This window comes from Balaenoptera ricei, chromosome 2 (assembly GCF_028023285.1).
Source record: "Balaenoptera ricei isolate mBalRic1 chromosome 2, mBalRic1.hap2, whole genome shotgun sequence".
In the NCBI taxonomy this organism is placed as follows: Eukaryota; Metazoa; Chordata; class Mammalia; order Artiodactyla; family Balaenopteridae; genus Balaenoptera; species Balaenoptera ricei.
In genome coordinates, this window is record NC_082640.1 from 127806103 (window position 1) to 127818650 (window position 12548).

At 37.6% G+C, this 12548-nt stretch overlaps 1 pseudogene; it reads left to right on the forward strand.

Annotated features, from left to right (window-relative positions):
- Positions 1-634: 634 nt before the first annotated feature.
- The window catches only part of LOC132360143 (general transcription factor IIH subunit 3-like), a 33523-nt pseudogene continuing 21609 nt past the window's right edge, over positions 635-12548 (forward strand).

Sequence of the window (12548 nt, forward strand, 5' to 3'; positions counted from 1 at the left end):
ACCTTTCTGAGGAAGCTATTTGAGAATCAAATTAGTCCATCTGTGACAACCTAGGTATATAAATAATAAAAATGGTTGGCAGGATATTTCAGTTTCTCAGGCATATCGTGGTACTGCACTTCCTGGTCATCATGTGGTTGGGTGGGGGTCATGTTATTCTGACCAATGAACAAGGCAAGAGCCTCCAGATCTCTTTTTTCCCACTGCAATGGCCGACAGTAATGTTCAAAAGGCAAGTGTGCCATCTGTATAGGTCCCTGCATGATGACAATGAATGAGCAAAACTCCTTTGAGATCCCATGATGGACATGCAGCTTAAGTGCAAAACAAGCCTTCACTGTTTTAAACCAATGATATTTTGGAGGGGCTTACTACACTTGATAGGCAGACTCTTTAAATGGCCTTCGTGATCCTATCCCCTTGAGTGTGGGCAAGACCTGTGAATATGGTAGGATATCCCTCTCATGATATGCAAAAAAAAAAAAAAAATGCAGATATTGAGATCCTTTATCAGTTGACTTTGAGTTAATCAAAAGGGAACTTGTTCTGGGTGAGCCTGACCTAATCAGGTGAGCCCTTTAAAAAAGAAGCAGCAGAAGCAGACACTCCTACTGGCTAGAAGAAGCAAACAGCCATGTTATTAATTGCTTACGGACAAGGGCAGTTTCTAGGAGCTGAAAGAAGTCCCCAGCCGACAACTAGCAAGAAAATAAGGATCTCAGTCATACAGCTGCAAGGAAACGATCTCTGCCAACAGCCAGTGAGCTTGGAAAGGAACCTCAAGCCCCAGGTGAGATTGCAGCCCCAGCAGACATCTTGATTTTCAGAATTGTAAGGCTCTGAACACAGGACCCACCAAACCCATACCCGTAATTCTGACCCACAGAAACTGAGAGATAATAAATTTGTCTTGTTTTAAGCTGCTGAGTTTGTGGTAATTTGTTATCATAATAGAAAACGAATACATCACAGTATAACTGAGTTTATCCTGGCTAATAAAGTGGGAAAAATATTAACTATGTTATGATTATTACAGTGATAGAAATATTTTGGAAAGGAGAAAAATCAGATTGATGAATAGCACATCTGTATAGTGGAATACCAGATAGCCATTAAAATGAAGGAGGTAGGTCTGTATGTGCTGTTACTGAACAATTTTTGACATATTCAATGAAAAGTAAGGTACAGACCATGTATACAACATAATCCCATTTGCATTTTTAATGGATATATAAGTATGATTGCATATCCAACTTCTGGAATCAATACAGAACTATTAACAATTACTGTATCAAGGAAGAAAGCTTGGAAGTCCAGGGTAAGAGGAAGAATGGACTTTCACTGTATAAACTTTTGCACTGCTTGAATTTTTATCATGCCAACATATTGCCTTTTCCATTTTAAAAAAATTAATAGAAATGAAAAACAAATCAACCCACATTTATTGAATATAAACTGAATGCAAATCACTTTACTAGGTACACAGTTGCACAATCATGGAGTGGCTGCTTGTTTAGCATTGCATTGGATGAGACAAGTATGAAAAAGTTAATGGCAACATAGAAAATTATAATTTCTGCATAAAACTGAAAAAAGGGTCTGGCAGTTAATGAAGTCCCAAGGGGGCATAATAAGAAAGAATATGCAGATGCTGCAAGGATGGAAAAAATGTAGGCTTCGAAGAAGGGCAACATCTCGGACACTGCAGAGTCAAAGTTGCCATATTAAAGTGCTCTGCCCTCCTTCTAGCCAAGTCTGAAGCTGATGAGTTAGGTGCTTACAGATGTAAATTTGGGTTGTAGTAGATGTTGCTGGTGCCTTGAGTCCCATCTCCTTGGACCACCTCTGATTTTAGCCACATCTCTGCTGGACAGTTCCATGTACCTTGACAGCCTCCCACCACGTGAAACCTTTGTTTTTCTTCAAAGATCAGATCTTTTGCCAAATCTGTGGGAAGCCAGCCCCTGGAAGTGCTGGGAAGTAAACATCTTGGATGGTAACCCTCAACCAATGGCAATGGGAGCCAGTGGATAAATGCTCCTGCCTCCTATACCTAAGAGAGAGAATTCTGGGAGGCCTTCTGTGAGTTAAGCCCCCACTGTCTACAGTGGCGAGAACATTTATAATACAGCCTTTTTTGGCTTTTCCTTCTCCCATCTCACTCTCCTCCCACCCTTCCTCTTCTTGAAGGGAGTCTTTCCTGAAATCACTTCCCAAATAAACTATATGCACCTAAATCCTTGTTTCAACCTCTGGTTTTGTGAGTATCCAAACCAAAGCAATGTTTGTTAATGAAGAAGAAAAAGCAAGCAGTTTTAAACTGCTGAATATGCAAAGCAATGGAGAATTGCTTCTTGCAACATTATTTCTAGTGGTAGCCTAAAATAATCTTAAATCTCTAATAAAAGTGCTCACGGTGCCTCTCTAGAAGAAAGGATTCTACAGGGTGGCGGATGGCATTCAATCCTAGAGAAAGCCCATTGTGCTAAATGAGGCCTGTTCTAAGAAGGCTAACCTGTAGTTGCTCCTGGCAGGAGGCATTTCAAATACTCACTAAATTCTCCTTACTTTCATTTTACCTCGTTATGCTTCATTATGCCCAAAGTAACGCAGCAAATAATTCCCTTTGGCTCTTGCTGTTTATTGCTTTCCAAATATAGAACAAAATGCTTATCCTTCTCTTTCTTGCTGTCTAGCCAAACTTACTCATCACTCCTCTTAATGTCACATCATTCAGTCATTCTGATTGCCCTTCTGTGAATTCTTTCTTGCTGTCCACATGCACCAAGGGTTCCAAGTACAGAGCCTCATCTCAGAAGCAGGGTGCCTAAGACAGGCTTCAGGAAGACTTCAATTTGAATAATAGCAACAAAGAAGAAAATAGCTCCTTTGTCCACTTTCTTTAAAATCCTTGCTACATTGAAAGAGCCAGTAGAATTTGTAAGCCACTTAATTTCACAGGGGAAACCTAGAATTCTCAGATTCCGCTCCATCAGAGCAACTACTTATGGTAGATTTTTCTCAGATACACCTGTTTCCTTTGTGCTACGCCTTTTGATGTAGGTATAATTAAGCTGACTGCAGCCCCAGCTGGCCACTATACCCAAGGAAAAAATTCAGTATCAGTTCAAAATGATTGCTCTAACCACGCACTTTTCTCTCTGCCTGTTCACTCTAAAGATGGTTGTATGGCTTCAAGGTTGTTGCTGTTAATATTAGGGAAAGTTTTATTCTTTCGTAAATCTCCATCAGCCCTTTCTTTTTTCTCCAGAATGGCTTCTTCTGGGGCCCAGCTGGTTTCCTTTGACAACTATCTTCCTTTCCTAAAGTTGCTCAGGATACAGAAAAGCCTGCCTGTCATAATTCCCCATATTTGTTCCTGTGGTCACCTCCCATTCCACATGTGCTTCCTCTCTGAGGCATTAGTTTCTGAAGCTCACTGAGCGGAGTTCAACTTTATTGTAAATTATGTCCAGATCTGCAAGTTAACTAAGTAAAAGAAATTTAAGAAAAAAATTAAATCTTTAACTTTCTTAGTAAATTTTAACTTCAGGGAAACAAAGAACACATTGTGCTAAGTTTGACATCACTATATTTAAACAAAGAACTTATATTTGTATGAGTATATGATCAGGCTAATGCTTCATGTTAATACTTCACATTTTATGACACTCACTGTGATAATTTATGAGACCTCAGTTTGGGACCACTCTGCACAACATATATAAAGAGGTAGTAAACAGAAGTGGTATTCCATACCAGACACACTTCACATGTGTTGGCTCATTTGATTTTCACAACAATCTCCATCCTACAGATGATCAAACTTAGTATAGGTGACCTGCTCAACTTAACTAATTACAACCACAGGCCAAAGAAAATCTATCCACGCTCCACTTCATCAAACTGCTTCTCAGTAACAGATATAATTTCTGTTCTGTATGCTCAAAGTCATCACAGTAAGCATACGTAATTCAGAGAGAAGATGTCACTCTTTCCTACTTTGTCAATATTAGAAATATGGATTGTTGAATAGGCATGAAACCCAGACCTTAAATATGTATCATCTTTAGAGAAATCATGCAATATAATCTCTTGCTTCTTGTTAAAATTCCTTTGATGTCAGAAAGTATTTTTCGTAAATTCTATTAGGAAGCTACAGAAAACACTGTTTGTTGGTTGGCTGACCCAACCATGATTCCCAATCCATTATTCCTAACCATCTTCCATGAGTGGGAATAGAAAATCCTGTGGCTAAGATACATGCCAAAGTTGGCTAAGGGATTTCTGGGGAAACTTTTGCCTTCCTGACAGATGCCACAATTTTCTCTCTCCTTCTTAACTTAAATATGGATATAAAGACTGGAGCCAAAGTAGCCACCTTTCAAACATGAAGGAAAAAGGCCAAGAAAATCATGGTGACATGGGGCCCTGACATTGTTGAGCAGCTGAATCTACAATAATAAACCCTTCTATGTTTAAGCCACAGAAGGCTGAGTTTAACCTTCCTGTTTTTGTTATTTACAGCTGAATGCATTGCTAACTGATGCAGGAACAAAACATTTTACAGTACAGTTTGGTTCCTTTAAATGAGACGGTATTTTAGCAATTGGTATCATCTGATAAACAATATAGATCAATGCTGTTCAATAGGCTTTCTGTGATAATGGAAATGTTCTATACCTGTGTTGTCCAATATGGTAGCCATGCATGACTATTGAGCACTTGAAATGTGTGTAGTGCAACTGAGGAACTAAATTTATTTAATTTTAATTAATTCAACTTTAAACGTAGGTGGCTAGTGGCTATCATATTGGACAGTGCCATCTAGACATTTTGTGAGTTGTGACATACATGTCAAGTCTGTGGTGTTTGGGATGAGACACTGAAAACTTGCATAAACCTACTCAAAGCAACTAAATTATCTTTTATTCAGCCTGAACAAATATACAGTAATAATCCAAAAATTGCAAAAAGCAGCCAAATATTTTAGTAGTTTTAAGACTGTCTCTTATTGCCAGAGCGAAATCTTCAGCTGAAAGATTGTTTGCGGTCCTGAACATGGTTTAAGTACATGTCTTTTGGATGAGTGAAAACAGTGAATTCGTAAGCTGAAAATACAGAAGACTGCCTCCTTTTTCTGACAGGCCCCTCAAAAGCATTGACACAGGAGAGTAATTATTTTTAAGATACATCAACAAGACAAGTTCATTTCATCCAAGTAATCACATCTATAAGGACTGCAGTGGGCAAGACCTACTTTTAGCAAAGGGTATTCTGGGGGCCCCTAATCCACTTCATCAGCAACTCTCTGTTTCATATTTCATACCGTTTTCCCCAATTATATTCACTCCCCACTTTGTTAGTTTACCCTATGGCTTTCTTCCCCGACTCCTAAAAAATGTTTTAAGGAAGTCTTTCTAGAGGAAGTATGTTGTAGGCTGAACTGTGTCCCCCCAAAGCTCATATGTTGAAGAACTAACCCCTGGTACCTCAGAACGTAACTGCATGTGGATGTAGTGTCTGCTATATAATAAGCCACCTAGTCTGTGGTATTCTGTTATAGCAGCCCTAGCAAACTAATACACAGTATCTGCTAACTTTATAGGTTGCTCTACTTAGAGAAAACTCAGGCCAAGTTAGATAAGACAGGAGCACAGAGGTAAGCTGGTGGGGAACGTATGATTGGTAGCTGGACTTCTGAGTTCTGCACAATTCATGTGTCTGAAATTACCTCCTCAGTTAGGGAGAGTGTATGGGGCAGGAAGTATAAGTAGAGAGGGGATGGTGGAGGGAAATTATGTAATCAGTCAGAAAAATCTCAGACTTAGATAGTTTAACAGCAATTATTTCATACAATGTTAGGTCTAAAAGAGACACTAGAGACAACTTAATTCAACACTCTCTTTGTACAGGTGATAAAACTGAGGCCCTGAAAGAACAGCAGCTTGCCCAAAATCAATTGGTCAGTGGCAAAACTAGGACTAGATCCCAGTCTCTGGTTCAGTGTTCTTGCCTTGATTCTATCCTATGTTGAGGAAAGAACATATTCAGTTTTTCTTATTTTTTATTAAATACATGCAAAGTACTTATGAATCAGAAATTGTATCTGAAAATTTATCTCTGTGCCCCAGATTTAAATCCACCATTTATCAGTTTATGTCCTTAGGCAATCACTTAACCTGTTGAGGTCTCGGTTTCTTCATCTGTAAGATGATGGTGATAATGGTGCACTTTCTATCTTATAGGATTGTCTTAATAACCAAAAAAAGTTAATGCATGAAAATGTGCTTTGAATATCCCAGTGATTTATCATTTCAAGGTAACAGTATTATAGTTTATTGTAGCTGAATGTTAAAGTACATTTTTTATTACTCATGATGGCTTTACTCTTAAAACAAGTCCACTGTCTTGAAATAGATATAAAAATAGCTTACTTTAAACCCAAACTGAGCACCAGAACTAGTCATCTCAAGGGAAAATATCCATGAACTTTTCAAGAGGCTTATTTTTTATTTATTTATTTTTTTAACATCTTTATTGGAGTATAATTGCTTTACAATGTTGTGTTAGTTTCTGCTGTACAACAAAGTGAATCAGCTATACGTATACATATATCCCCATATCCCCTCCTTTTTCAAGAGGTTTAGATGGAATGATTCCTTGCATCTGTGTTCATGTTGCCGGAGTAGTTATTACCACTAGCAAAGAAATCAGAAAATCTGTAGTTCATTTCCCCCTTCGTTAGAAGATGATAGAAAAATGTTCATATACACCTGTCTCTGAGGGCTTCAAATAAACATATACTGTAAATTCAAGGCAAATCTTTGGAGCCACTTATAAACAAAGCCTATGAAATCACCTCCCGCCCCCAGTGATGCCCTTAGCCAACCTGGTCTTCCTCACTGGGGAACTGGCCACAGGAATAAAACTATTTTACTAGCTCTTCGGCTTCCTCATGAAGGGACTGTGAGTGCTGAGATCTTTATTTCCAAGTCTGTTTTTGGTTTTCACTAAAGGATTTATGTAAGAACTTAAGTAGTATGTGTACCAGGCAATCACCAGTGAAGTCACGTAGCTAGATGTACTCTATAGAGCATCCATCTGCTGTATTCTTAGTACTTTACTATTAAATTTATTCATATGTATACATTTATGCCATTTACTTATTAAAATCAATAAGAACAATGAAACCCTTCTGATAATCACAAGCAGTTGAAATCAAGAAATCAGTTACAGTATTTTATCAGCTTCTGCTTCCAAGGTATTTTTGAGTTGTATTTAGCTACAAAAAATGTTTTAAAATCACAATTCACACATATGACTAGTACAGGTGATAAGAATTTGGGGCGCAGTAACATGATACTCATTAACTAAAATGCCTCTCCAGTAGAATGTATTCTCTTGAGGGCAGGGCCATTTCTGTCTTATGGGATGCTGAATCCACAGCACAGGCTCTCACACACAACTCCAAAAATAATTATTCATATATTTATTATATGGCTCCATTGGTTGAAAGAATATTAGTGGGAAATTATGTTTTCAACATTGATTTTCTGTTAATGTCTAAAAGCTTCATGTATTTCTTCCTGTAAATAAATTAGACAGGAAGCACCAATCAACTCTATCAGTTATTAAGTTATTGTCTCTCAGTTTCAAACCTACCCTTCTATAGTCTGCTTAATGATTCTGAGCTGGGACTCTGCAAACCATATTTCCGCATTGCAGGTTGAATCCACATTAGGCAATTCTAACACAGGCACTAGAGAGAGAATGAAAGTCCAGAGGAGGAGGAAGCGACTTGTTGGCTTGCAGTTTCTGTGAACATCATCCCAGCCATGCTTCTTCACCTCAGCAGTGGTAGCTCCTTCCTGTAGCAGCAGCTGAATCATACTGCAGTTTTTCTGGAATGTGTAGAACCAGCCCCATTATCTCCCCTATCCATGGACTTATCAGCACCATCCAGAGAGGTCTAGATTCCAAGTCCATGGAGAACGTCCTCTGAATTCAGAGATTCCAACATCACCAAGCAGCACCTCCTCCTCAAAGGTCTGAATTTCAGCTCAGTGAGGTCTCACACCCTAAGATTCTAAGTTCTAATAATTACAACCTCTTCCCTTTGCTCTTTCAGCAAACCTAGGGGTGGTTCCTGCTCCTCAAACTTTAGCATGCCTCAGAATCACCTGGAGAGCTTATAAATCACAGATCCCTGGGCCCTCCTACCAGAAATTCTGATTCAGCATGTTTGGGACAGGGCCTGAGAATTTGCCTTTCTAACAAGTTCCCAAGCAATACCGGGGCTTCTGGTCTTGGATTCAGTATGGATCTTGTCTTTAGACTTGAATGTAATACTGAGTTCCTAGCCAAAGGAAAATGAGATGTGAATAATCCAAGACATGTAGTGGCATTATAGTTAATCAAATTATCACCTCTGGATAATTGTGATGGAGTTCCTTGGCGGGTCCCAGTGGTTGCTGCATTTGAGCATGATGTCAATAGAGACAATAACCAGGACAGTGATGTAGGCTCAATTCTCCTGAGTGCACTGACTTGCTTAAAGAAAGAAAGTGAAAAGCCTGGGTCTTTAAATATGATGCTGGAGCTCAGAGGAGGAATAGTGACATCTGTTTGGACATGGATGAAACTGAGAATTTTGAAAACTCAAGTCACCTTGACTATCTTTTGCTAGTGAAAGAAGCTTGCTCTCCTATGTTTGGGGAGAGTAGCCTTCTTTTGCATAAAATTGTAATAACATCACCTAGAATAGCTGCCCGATGCCAATTATCCCAACAACCCCTCATTGCTACTAGACCCATACCTAGAGTAAGATCTCTGCATGGGAAGGGGGGGCATCCTCATTTAATTTAGTCTGGCTGGGACAGAAGGTAGATACATTTTGGAGAATTAACATGGAATATCATAAACTTAATCAGGTGTTAACTCCATTGTAGCTGTTATTCCAAATATAATATTTATATTGGATCAAATTACAGCAACTATGGTACCTGGTAGGTACCTATTGACCTAGTAAATGCTTTTTTTCTCCATACCAATTAAGAATCATGAAAGAAAGTTTGCTTTACTTAGGTGGACCACCAGTATACCTCAGAACTACTTCAACTCTATTCACTGCCATAATATGTTCCACAGAGATCTTATCATCTTGGTATTCCATGCAATATCATACTGGTTGTGTTAGCAGAATAATGATACCACAAAGATACCTACATCCTAATCCCCAAAACCTGTGAATATTTTACCTACATGACAGAAGAGGTTTTGCAGATGTGATTAAGGATATTAAGGGAGTTTATCCAGCATTAACCAAGTGGACTCAGTATAATCACAAGGTCATTATAAGAGGAGGCAGGAGGGTCAGAGTCAGAAAGAGAGTGAAGGAGATATGATGATGGAATCAAAAGTCAGAGAGAAAGAGATTGAGAAGGAGGGAGAGGGAGAAAGAGAAAGAGACTTGAAAATGCTGTTCTGTTGGTTTTGAAGATGGAGGAAGGGGACACAAAGTGAAGGAATGCAGGTGTCCTAGAGAAGCTGGGAAAAACAAGGAAGTGGATTTCCTCTTAAAGCCTCCAGAAGGAATGTAGCCCTGCCAACACCTTGATTTTAGGACTTCTGACCACTAAAATTGTAAGATAATAGATTTGTATGGTTTGAGTACACTAAGTTTGTAGTAATTTGTTACAGAAGCAATAGGAAAGGAATATACTGGTCCATTACACTGATGACATTATGCTGACTGAATCTGATCAGCAAAAAATAGCAAGTAATTTAGATGCCTTAATGAAACATATGTGAACCAGAGGTTGGGAGATAAATCCTGTAAAAATTCAGGGTCCATCACCTCATAAAGTTTCAGGTGATTCTAAGTCTTAATGGACACTAGCTACCTTGGTATTAATTGTAGTACTTATTATTTTATCTAGTAGGTATAGAACAAACATTCTCTTATTTTGATCTCTTTTGAAGTGACTTGTTCTCTAGAGTCTCTTCAATAAAAATATATTTACCTTATTTCCTGCTTATATAGGCATTTACATTTTATTGTCTGCAGAATTTTAATTTTAGTATCAAAATTACCATATTTGAACACAGATTCAAGATGCTTTAAAATTTTAAACTTAGAAACTGTCACCAAAAATAAACTATATTTTTATAATGCTAAGTTTATTTAAAGCATAAGGTAAATTAATATTAAATATATTAATTTTGTAGATGTATATTATAGATATACTTTCAGACTAAGAAATAAAAGAGATCCAGTTAAGAAAATAATGTGCTGTACTTTGAAAATAAATGTCTTAATGTATACCACCATTTTCTAAGCTTTTATTAAAGTGTTTTTGTAAAAAAAAAAATCCTATGACCTTATAAAATCAAAATTACAATTATTTACTAAAAATATAGTATACACTAAGCACTCTGAGATACATTAAATTAAATGCAAAGTTGGAGAGGTCATAGTTTCCACTCTCTGAAAGCCTGCAATTTGGAGCTTAAATAAGGTATTAAAATGTTAAAAGTTACCTAACAGTAAATAACCACAGTGCAAAAAAAAAACCACAACAACAAAACCATGTAGTGACATTACCTGTAAAAAGAATTGAATACAACATGAATGGACCTGGAAGGTACTCTGCTTAGTGAAATAAGTCAGACAGAGAAAGACGAATACTGTAGGTTTTCTCTTATATGTGGAGACTAAAAACAAAACAAACCAACAAATATAACAAAACAGAAACAGACTCACAGATACAGAGAACAAACTAGTGGTTATCAGAGGGAAGAGTGGTGGAGACAGGGGTGAAATAGATAAAGGGGATTAAGAGGTACAAACTACTAGGTATAAAATAAATAAGTCACGGGGATATAATGTACAGCACAGGGAATACAGTCAATATTTTATAATAACTTTGTATGGAGTATAATCTATAAAAATATGAAATTACAAAAAACAAGAATTGAATAGTAATATAAATGAAGCTGAGGAAATCAGTAAACTTTGAGGAAGTGGGATTTGAGCTGAGTTTTCAAGTAAGGAAAGGTGAAGAAAAGAAGCAGAGAGCATTCTACACAGGTGGAATGATGAACAAAAAGCTCAGACTCTTAAAAGAGAAAAGGACAATTTTTAATATTCCATTTTACAGAGAGAAGTTTGAGACTCAGAAACGTTAACATTGGTAAGGTTCTGTATCTGCATGTTTGAAATGTTAAAATGTGTTCCTAAAGGCTTCAAAGATTCAAGGGCCCTCAAGTCTACAATGACAGGTTCAGAGATGTCCAGTGCAACAATTTCTACATTCAGATAGTAACACACAAATTAACTGCAACATTCATAGAAGAACTGAAGTATTCTAAATTGGCAGGGATGAGTCTCTTTTGCCATGGTCATCTACTTTTTAAGTTCCCTAAACTTAACTGATAGCCACTGTGTTTTACACATTGTAAAGAAAGAAAGTCCAACATAGTGGAAAAAGGTAACTCAAAGTCAGAATATTGAAGTCCTGATCCACTTGGACTACATGATTTCTAAGCTCCATGAGCTCTAAAATCCTATGGCAACATAAATTTTTGCTAGGCCAGGATAAAGAGTAAAGCAGAACACTATCCTTCCAACTCTAATCCCAATGCTGTATTTAGGTTAACTTCTCTCTCAAAACTAATTAAAATCACTGGCTCTTTTAGGGCAACTTGATCTGCATATCTGACTCATTTTCTTGTAGTGGTAGAAATGGAAAGAAACACAAAGGAACATAGCTCTGAGTCCACATGGCCCCATCTGTATGCAAGTCACCAAACAGAATGCAAGACACTCAACACCAATAATGTCAGAGTTATTAAAGCAAGTAATTTCCTTTTCCTGACACCATTTTCATGAACCTTGTCAAAACAGTCTCTTGCACATTTCTTAAGGTCTAAGAGGCTTTTCCAAGGAAATAGCCTCCCATATTAATACAAATCCCTTCCAGTTTTGAGCTGAGAAGAGCTCAGGGGAGAATCTCCGGGTGAAAGGATAACTGTACAAGTGAACTTTCCTACTTCCAAAACTTCACTTTCCAGAACTTTCTCACTGTGCTTTCCATGACAATTATTTTGCTAGGACCCTAAGGATACACCATTCTCCTTTTTAAATTCTGGCCCAGATTTCAATTCAAACACAGTATCTTTTCCTTATCTTCTTTTAGACATTTTAAGCTGATATTTTGAAAAGGTCTTTATGTAAAAATTAAAAGAAACAATCAAAAAAATCAAAAGGCATGGCCCACTTTACAAAGTGTATATTTCCTCTCCTGAACTACTTAATTCATTCACTTATACCTCACCTAGGCCTACTCCATTCCATACCTGTTTGAAGCACAAAATCAACATTTGAACTCTTAGGTTTAACCCTTCTTCCTATTACCCTCTTTGTCACCTTTCTTCCAAGTCACACTGTGGAGCAGGAGTGTTAGTCACTCAGACCTTCTGAGGAAATGAAGAGCTAGGGGATTTCATGTGCAGTGCAACCTTCATGCTCTACTAAGAGTGCATCC